The 9,060-nt window shown below is 41.8% G+C and overlaps 1 long non-coding RNA gene and 1 pseudogene across 1 annotated transcript; one reads left to right on the forward strand and one right to left on the reverse strand.

Annotated features, from left to right (window-relative positions):
- Positions 1–358: 358 nt before the first annotated feature.
- Positions 359–6,001, reverse strand: LOC109742995 (uncharacterized). Its single transcript, XR_012187819.1, has 2 exons — positions 2,448–6,001; positions 359–1,252 (listed from the first exon to the last, which is right to left on the reverse strand). It is a non-coding gene; the product is annotated as an uncharacterized lncRNA (long non-coding RNA).
- On the forward strand, positions 4,258–4,349 carry LOC120967558 (small nucleolar RNA R71; annotated as a pseudogene).
- Positions 6,002–9,060: the final 3,059 nt, after the last annotated feature.

The raw sequence follows: 9,060 nt of genomic DNA on the forward strand, positions 1-9,060 counted from the left end.
ATTTCACCCAAACTACAAGTGTCGTGTTCCCCACAGGGACTAGGCAAATCGATGACCGTGCTTGGCTAAAGCTAGGTGACAGAATTTAGATGATGATTGCAAGGAAATATAGGCCTAAACTAACCAAAGTTGACGACAAAGAAAATGACAAAGTAGCAATGGAAGGTTCAGATTATCTCAATATCTTTTTGGCATTTTCATTAAACTTGAGAAATAAAATGCTAACACAAGTAATCGTCAAACGGCTAGTGAATTAAAAAGACCTGATCATATATATAACTATCTAACATTTAGCAGGAAAAATAAACAAGGTTGCAGGATAGAACATAAACGTATTATATCACAGGCACACACATATGTATATATATCACACATGCTTGAGTTAACACAGACTACAAAATGAAACAACTTCACAAGGTTGGATACACATATATGGTGACAGATAGACCACAAATACACAGCAAGAATACTTCAACTAGTGAGAACACACAATCTGTGATACAATATTTATAAGTACGAAGCTGAGCAATTGTCAGGTTGCAAGATCTTATCAAATCTGAATATTACAGGAACTACACGTCTCCAATTACAGAAAATTCAGAGAAGAGAGAGGGAAAGAGATAGCAGCGAGTAGCAGAGAGAAGGGGCAGCAAGCAGTGGGGGTTGAGATACAGAGAAGAGAATCAGCAAAGGGGTGTTATCCTGAAGCAGAAGGAAGCAGCAGGCGACTTGGAGAAGAAGCAGCAGCGTGGGGATGGAGAAGAAGATGAGCAGCAGGGCGAGAGAGGTGCGATGGTTGGTGGCCCACCGGCGATGCGGTGGCGCGGTGGAGCTGATGGCGCGGTTGATGGTGCAGCGGCAGGTGCTGATGGCGTGGTAGCTGGAGGCGATGATGGTGTTGGAGGAAGGAGGTTGGCTGGGTGGCGCGCCGCCACGACGGCCTGGCCGTGGCGGCGGCCGGAGGTGGAGAAGGAGGCGGGGAAGAGATGAGATGGAGAGATGTGCCAGGCCCCCTGGGGAATAGAGGCATTCTAGGGATTTTGTTCCCCTCGATCAGATCTTCCGCTTTGCTCTTTGGCCCTTCTACTTCTCTTCTTTCTTCACAAGATGATCCCTCCAACTTCATTGGCATGCCCCTGGTTACTTCTTTTCTTCTCGCTCAGGTCCTTGATGTATTTCTTTCATGCCCTTCTCCCTTGTCATTAGCCATAAAGTCAGAATCTTGACGATTATAGTGCCTTTGCGCACTTTTCTGCAAAATAATCAAATGACGAGTAAATGATCTTTTATATGATTTTCATTCAAATATTCAACATTTCACAGCAAGAATTGATGGTCATATCTCAATAAACCGCATATTTGAGTGCCAAAAGATGTATAAGAAGTGTGCTTATCAAGTTCCCCCACACTTAAATCTTTACTTGTCCTCAAGTAAAGGCATATGACACGAACTCGATAGTGAATAGAGAACTGACTAGAGAATGCCAAGTGAAGTAGATCTCTAAACAGTGCATGCTTTGGACTTAGCTAGTGAAAATTAATGGTTAGGAGTGCTTCAAAGCGGTAGGATACTAGTAGACTTGACCATTTTAAACTTTTACAATGATAAAAGAAGATCAACTAGCTCAAATGATGATTGTGCCAAAGGTTCCTAAAGAGAGCATGATCCCGAGAACAAAAAGAACATAAACTTGTGATCAGATCACTTATTTACAAAAATAAAGCAGTGATAATATTTTATCTATCTCACCAAAGGAACATACCACCGATCCCGAGAACATGGTATACACCCGGCTCGACCAATTATTAGTTTTTTTTGTTTGTCTCCCCAAAGGAACATACCACCGATCCAGAGAACATGGTATACACCTGGTTCGACAATTACATTTTTAATTAATTACTGCCCAAGCTAACCCGATTTCACATGCCATCGATCTAGGGAACATGACATGCTACTGTAGGTAGTCAGACTTATTTATTCATTATTACTTATCTTAAATGAACAACGGATAAGCACAAAAACAGGAATCATCACTTCTCCATGTCTGGTTCACATGCTACCGATCCAGGGAACATAGCATACTAGTCCATAGTGGTAAAGTGATTGCTCTCAATGGGAACACCATAGGCACAAACTCAACATCTAACACTTAATGATCTAAGTGTATCAAGGTAAAAGCAGAAAATGATTAAGTTTACTAGTGCACTAGGGATTTGAGCACTCAAAACTAATAGCTTTCACTACTTTCAGCAGAGCAAACAGGGTGTAGATCACTAGTTTACAAGGCATTCAACAATCAGTTCGCATATTCTCATCAAGCACCATATGTCAAAGGTGAAATTCAGTGGGACAACATTTAAGAAATGGCACAAGCAACCCAAATAGCAATTTAATTCAGCAAGCATCAATGCATGATGATTTCAAAATGGGTCATGAAACAGCTCACCGGGCTTTGATGATGTAGCACTCGCTCGATCACCTCACCAACTGCAGCTCCTCTCCTTTTGCTTCTCAATCCTCATGCCTGCTCCAGCTTCTCTCTTCCATATTTGTGCCCCATTGCGTCTCCTCTTCACCGTGCTCTGAGTCCACCAGGGTCCCAAGGAATGTCACCTCGAACCTGGTCAACATGAAGTGAACGGTGCAGAAGCAAAAACCTGAAAAGGCACTCAACAAAAGAGACAATGCGAGTGGTAGGGATAATACCCTCCAAGTCATCAATCGAGTGGCCAATTACATAAGCATAGCTATAAAGCACATGTTTAGGGTGATAGAAATCAGCAAGGTCAACACTAACATGAGGATGACATTTATCATTAAGCTCAAGACTAGTATGAGAATGATATGTTTCATTAAGCATAGGTCTAGCACGATGAAAGTAACTATGATCATCCCTAATGTGAGTAATGCCACTAACAAGGTATATATGATCATGTCCAAGCAAATACTTTTTCAAATCTACTTTAACAGATGGCATCATGCAATGCAAGGTAGTAGCAAACAATTCATATGGACTCATGTCATCACGAGGATTAGATAAACCTGCTACATCACGCTCTTGTGTGACAATAGGCAAATGAATTTCTGGTTCTTCAAGTTCATCTACAGCAGCTTCTTTTGCTTCTTCAAGAGTAGTAGATGATGAGTCTTCAACTTGATTACTTGGTTGTTCGAGCTCTGGATCATCTTGTGCCTTGGCTTCGAGTACATCTTCAATCTGAGGTCTCTCTTCCTCTGGATCTTCTATGGTGCTACTACCAGCAACACTTAATTGAGTCTGAAGTGTCCCCATCTATGAATATTCACTAACATGATCTGGTAGGGGTGCTGAGATCACTACCTCGCTGTCTTTCTGAGCAATGTTCTCCTCATCACCATCATTGCTAAGTTTCAACAGTGACACCGATGACTTCCACCAGTCATGCAGCTCAGCAACACATGGGATCTTCTCAGGATATTGAAGTATCAGCTCTTCTAAATTTGACTCAACCTCTTGTATCTCTCTCCTTGGAATGTCTCCGACTTGCTTAATTGTATGTGCAGGAGTTGGAATCTCATCTTCACTATTCTTCTCTGAGATACTCTCTTTAACTGTGATAGAGGTAACCACTGGTGGATCTAATGATTTCTTCTTGACAAATAGTCCAGATACAGTTGTAACACAAGTGTGGGCAATTGGTGACACGACTGAATTCCACCAGTCAGATAGCTGACTAACACAAGTGAATTTCTCCATATCTTGCTGTCTCAACTTAGCGTCAATCAGAGTAGGTTCCTCATAAACCTCTTCTTGCAACTTTGACTCATTCTGAACAGTTTCATTGCCATGAGGTATTGGATCTGCTACTGTGGTATCCATCTGATCTACAGTGGTTGCATCATCTTGGAAAATATCATAATCATCATCAAGGATAATTGAAGTAAGATCAATGTTTCTATATGGAGGATCTAATTCAGTTCTGAAATGTTGTTGTCCCCGGAATGAAACATGCTGGTTTTGAATATTAGGCACCATGGATGATTTCTGTTCACTTATGGAACACACAGCTTCTGATTGCACGAGGCTTGCAACCTTCGGATTTGAACTAGGCCTTTCATAACCCCATTGTATTTGGTGGAAGGCAATGCTCTCAATGAGAATAATTGCACCCTCAACGGTCTTGTTCATGATTGTTCCACCAGCTGACATATCAATAAGATCTCTTGAAGCATGTGTTAGCCCTCTATAGAATATCTGAAGCACTAACCAATCCTTTTGCCCATGATTAGGACATTTTCTAAGCAAATACTTACATCTCTCCCAAGCTGCATACAAGCTCTCACTACCATCTTGCGCAAAACTGAGGATCTGGTCACGAATTGCAGCTTGCTTGTAAAGTGGAAAATATCTATGCAGGAAAGCTTGTGAAATATCACCCCAAGTGTATGATCTTGATGGCAAAGAATAGTACCAGTCCTTGCAGCATCTCTGAGAGAGAATGTGAACAACATACACTTGATAGCATCTTGGGAAACGCCATGATACTGGACTGTATTGGCATACTCCAGAACATTACTAATGTGCTCATGAGGGTCTTCATTGGGTAATCCTCTAAACTGATTCTGCAAGACGAGAGCAATAAGCCCAGGCCTCAACTCAAAATTTTCGGCCTCAATAGATGGCCAAATTGGCCCTGTCATCGTGTCCAAACTACTTGGCAACCAAAGATCACGTACTAAACCCATATGTTCAAGTGCAATTGTCAATCAGCCTACAAATAATAAGATATCCTACACACGCTCACAAACATCAAACATTGGTGAGAGGGTTAGTATCCTAATAAGCCGAAGCAACAAAAAGTAAAAAGGTAAAAGAAACACATAAATAAATTTGACTGGAAATTTAAACAAAAACTATACTAAGCCTAGTCTATAGCTTCGCACAATCGCTCGACGCAAGTCCCCGGCAACGGCGCCAAAATGATCAATTGTAAGTACAGCGGGATATTTCACCCAAACTGCAAGTGTCGTGTTCCCCACAGGGACTAGGCAAATCGATGATCGTGCTTGGCTAAAGCTAGGTGACAGAATTTAGATGATGATTGCAAGGAAATATAGGCCTAAACTAACCAAAGTTGACGACAAAGAAAATGACAAAGTAGCAATGGAAGGTTCAGATTATCTCAATATCTTTTTGGCATTTTCATTAAAATTGAGAAATAAAATGCTAACACAAGTAATCGTCAAACGGCTAGGGAATTAAAAAGACCTGATCATATATATAACTATCTAACATTTAGCAGGAAAAATAAACAAGGTTGCAAGATAGAACATAAACGTATTATATCACAGGCACACACATATGTATATATTTCACACATGCTTGAGTTAACACAGACTACAAAATGAAACAAGTTCACAAGGTTGGATACACATATATGGTGACAGATAGACCACAAATACACAGCAAGAACACTTCAACTAGTGAGAACACACAATCTGTGATACAATATTTATAAGAACGAAGCTGAGCAATTGTCAGGTTGCAAGATCTTATCAAATCTAAATATTACAGGAACTACACGTCTCCAATTACAGAAAATTCAGAGAAGAGAGAGGGAAAGAGATAGCAGCGAGTAGCAGAGAGAAGGGGCAGCAAGCAGTGGGGGTTGAGATACAGAGAAGAGAATCAGCAAAGGGGTGTTATCCTGAAGCAGAAGGAAGCAGCAGGGGACTTGGAGAAGAAGCAGCAGCGTGGGGATGGAGAAGAAGATGAGCAACAAGGCGAGGGAGGTGCGCTGGTTGGTGGCCCACCGGTGATGCGGTGGCGCGGTGGAGCTGGTGGCGCGGTTGATGGTGCAGCGGCAGTTGCTGATGGCGTGGTAGCTGGAGGCGATGATGGTGTTGGAGGAAGGAGGTTGGCTGGGTGGCGCGCCGCCACGATGGCCTGGCCGCGGCGGCGGCCGGAGGTGGAGAAGGAGGCGGGGAAGAGATGAGATGGAGAGATGTGCCAGGCCCCCTGGGGAATAGAAGCATTCTAGGGATTTTGTTCCCCTCGATTAGATCTGCCGCTTTGCTCTTTGGCCCTTATACTTCTCTTCTTTCTTCACAAGATGATCCCTCCAACTTCTTTGGCATACCCCTGGTTACTTCTTTCTTCTCGCTCAGGTCCTTGATGTATTTCTTTCATGCCCTTCTCCCTTCTCATTAGCCATAAAGTCAGAATCTTGACGATTATAGTGCCTTTGCGCACTTTTCTACAAATAATCAAATGGCGAGTAAATGATCTTTTATATGATTTTCATTCAAATATTCAACATTTGACAGCAAGAATTGATGGTCATATCTCAATAAACCGCATATTTGAGTGCCAAAAGATGTATAAGAAGTGTGCTTATCAACTATCTGGTCGATAACGTCGGGGAAGGTGCCGGAAGTAACTCTCGAGTTGAATTAAGAAAATATCGAGAGTAATGTAAGGAGGTATCATGGGAAGTTTTGAGCGGGCAGGCAATCATTCGATGCCTGTTACAGGGCATGAAAGGGGTTCAAAGTAACGAGAATAAGTATTGTGTTTAATACCAGAATTGATGATCACACGGAAGGTGCTTGTGAATTACATACGAAGCCAAGCCTGAGGAATAACTTTGGAAACAGGGGTGTATAGGAGAGTAAGGTTTCGATCCTGTGGAACTGTGGGTTATGGGCCCACCATGTGGGTTAAGAAGTAGGAAGGGCGATGCCATCTTGTATGATCATGATAGCAAGGCATGTCGGAGAATAGACTGTTAGTTATGTCGGCAACAACATCGGTACCAAGGGCGAGGGACGATGAGAACCATTCTCCTGCTCGTTGAAACGAGGCGGACCAATAGGCAAAGTTCTCGTCCATCGGTGGTTACCAGAATGCCATCAACAAAAGCAACAGGATCTTACTGACACGGTTGTACACCAAGGTGTTTGCATAAGCAGAAGGATATTACTGCTTGGATCATATGGATCACAAGAAAGGTTAAACAAAACAATGGAAAGGAAAATGTGTTTAACACATTATTCAGGGGTATATCCTTCCCAAGGACAAACAGGGCATGATATCCACGACAGGATATAATGTAGAAAACACTTTAGGAAAGGGGGGAGAAATTTCATGACATTACCCATACAACGGTGTTTGGATAATTTGATAAAGAAAATTTAGCATTGTGCTTCAAATGTTCTTATTGAAATCGGAGTACCACATACATGCTTTGAGATAGCATTGACATGGTCTTCAGGCAAAGGTTAGACTATGGATACACAAGGGATCCATCAGGAACAACTTATAGAATAAGTCTTACAATTTCCTCATGGAAGAATGGCTAACCTTGATAAAAGGATACATATTCTATAACAATAGGTCCTCTGGCTAGGGGTGCTAAGCAAAGGCACCACCTTACCGGGTTATGTAGAGACCAATGTTATAACTCTTGGAAAATGTTCCGACCATCATATCTGACCGAGATTCGGATCTGATTGGTGCCAGGATACCTCAGACTCAGGATGCCCGAGAACAAAAGGTGCAACGCAATTGAGGAGATGACATTATAAGATTCTCGGGCAATGAACTATGGAAGCGAGTTTCGAAAGAAGAGTTCATCATTAAACCAAGGAGGATGAGGAGGTGGCTGATGAACTCAGCGACAACTCACCGAGATTTACAAAAGATGGATTTCCACAATTATGTGAACAAGGGGATAACATTTGTCAGATCAATGATATGATGAGGTATGCTCGAGGAAAACATACCGATTAAACATTGGTTGACAGGTGCGCCCGAAATATGGGAATAGATAGCCCGATCAATTGTTAGAATGGTGATCCAATAACCGATAGTCTAAGAATGAACTGTCGATCATTTACTTCAAAGCATTAGGGTTGCTAGAAGTACAGCATCCAAACAGCACCGTTCACTTGTTGGTACCCCGGTTAGAATCAACACGGGAACCAAGAAGGAATGGTGATGGTGAGAAGTATCACTATACCAAGAATTCTTAAGAGGCGGAGCAATGCTCACAACATCCTTGACACAATAGACAGTAATACTTCAAGGTAGAACATAATATAAGCTGGATAGCAAGGAAATAAGATACAACACAAAACACGAGCAAGTTTGTGTTGGAGGGAAGACAATAAAGTGGTCGATGATAACACAAATCATCGAGGCAAGGATGGTATTTCTCATCATGAATTCAATTGATATCCTGGAAAAGCTCGGAATATTGATGACTATCACGACACATTTGTCGAGAGATTTCACGAAGATGTAATCGATCGACGATGACATCAAGTCAAACGAATGATGAAGCGAAATGTTATTGGAACCATAGATAGGACACAAACTCGAAATCAAGTTTGTTGTTCAAGGAGAAATGATATGACGAGGAAATTCAACGTAAGCTTAGCTCATCGTCAAAAGTTGTGCGCCGAGAATAAGGACTAGGTAGCACAATTAAAATCATCATGATAATGATATAGCCAAACAGGCTAGGAATGACGCGATCGGGTACAAACTCGTAAGTAAGGAACATTACTAAAAGTTGTTGAACCGTAGTGCGGACTCGATTCAGTTATCGGGGTACTCGAGTGACTATCCACTCAAAACCCGGAGAAAATTGGAATCATCGAGAAATAATAGTTGATGAAGAACTCACAAGAAGTTATGTAGTTCGGTGATATTCTCGAGGTACCAGAGTGTAATAATCGACGGTAGAGCAGAGTAGACGGTGGACACGTGACATGATCTGCAGAAGACAAGTACTTCATCTTATCTGAGAAATGGAATCAAAGGAGAACAATCATGGTCGGAACCACGGTTGCAAAGGACCAAACATGGATACTAGATGAACCTATATCAAGGAAATAGTTATTATTACAAGAAGTTTCCATGATAGGATCTACATCGTGTCCATGGGCATGAACACAAGTTCAAGGTCGACTCCCACTTCTTCAATGTATAACCTTCCATTCACCTCTCGCTTTTTGAAAATGTCATTAGTTGTTGAAAGTTTTACCTGGTGCAATACCAGATAAGTATGACCCGT

The sequence above is a fragment of the Aegilops tauschii genome, chromosome 6 (genome assembly GCF_002575655.3).
Source record: "Aegilops tauschii subsp. strangulata cultivar AL8/78 chromosome 6, Aet v6.0, whole genome shotgun sequence".
NCBI lineage: Eukaryota > Viridiplantae > Streptophyta > Magnoliopsida > Poales > Poaceae > Aegilops > Aegilops tauschii.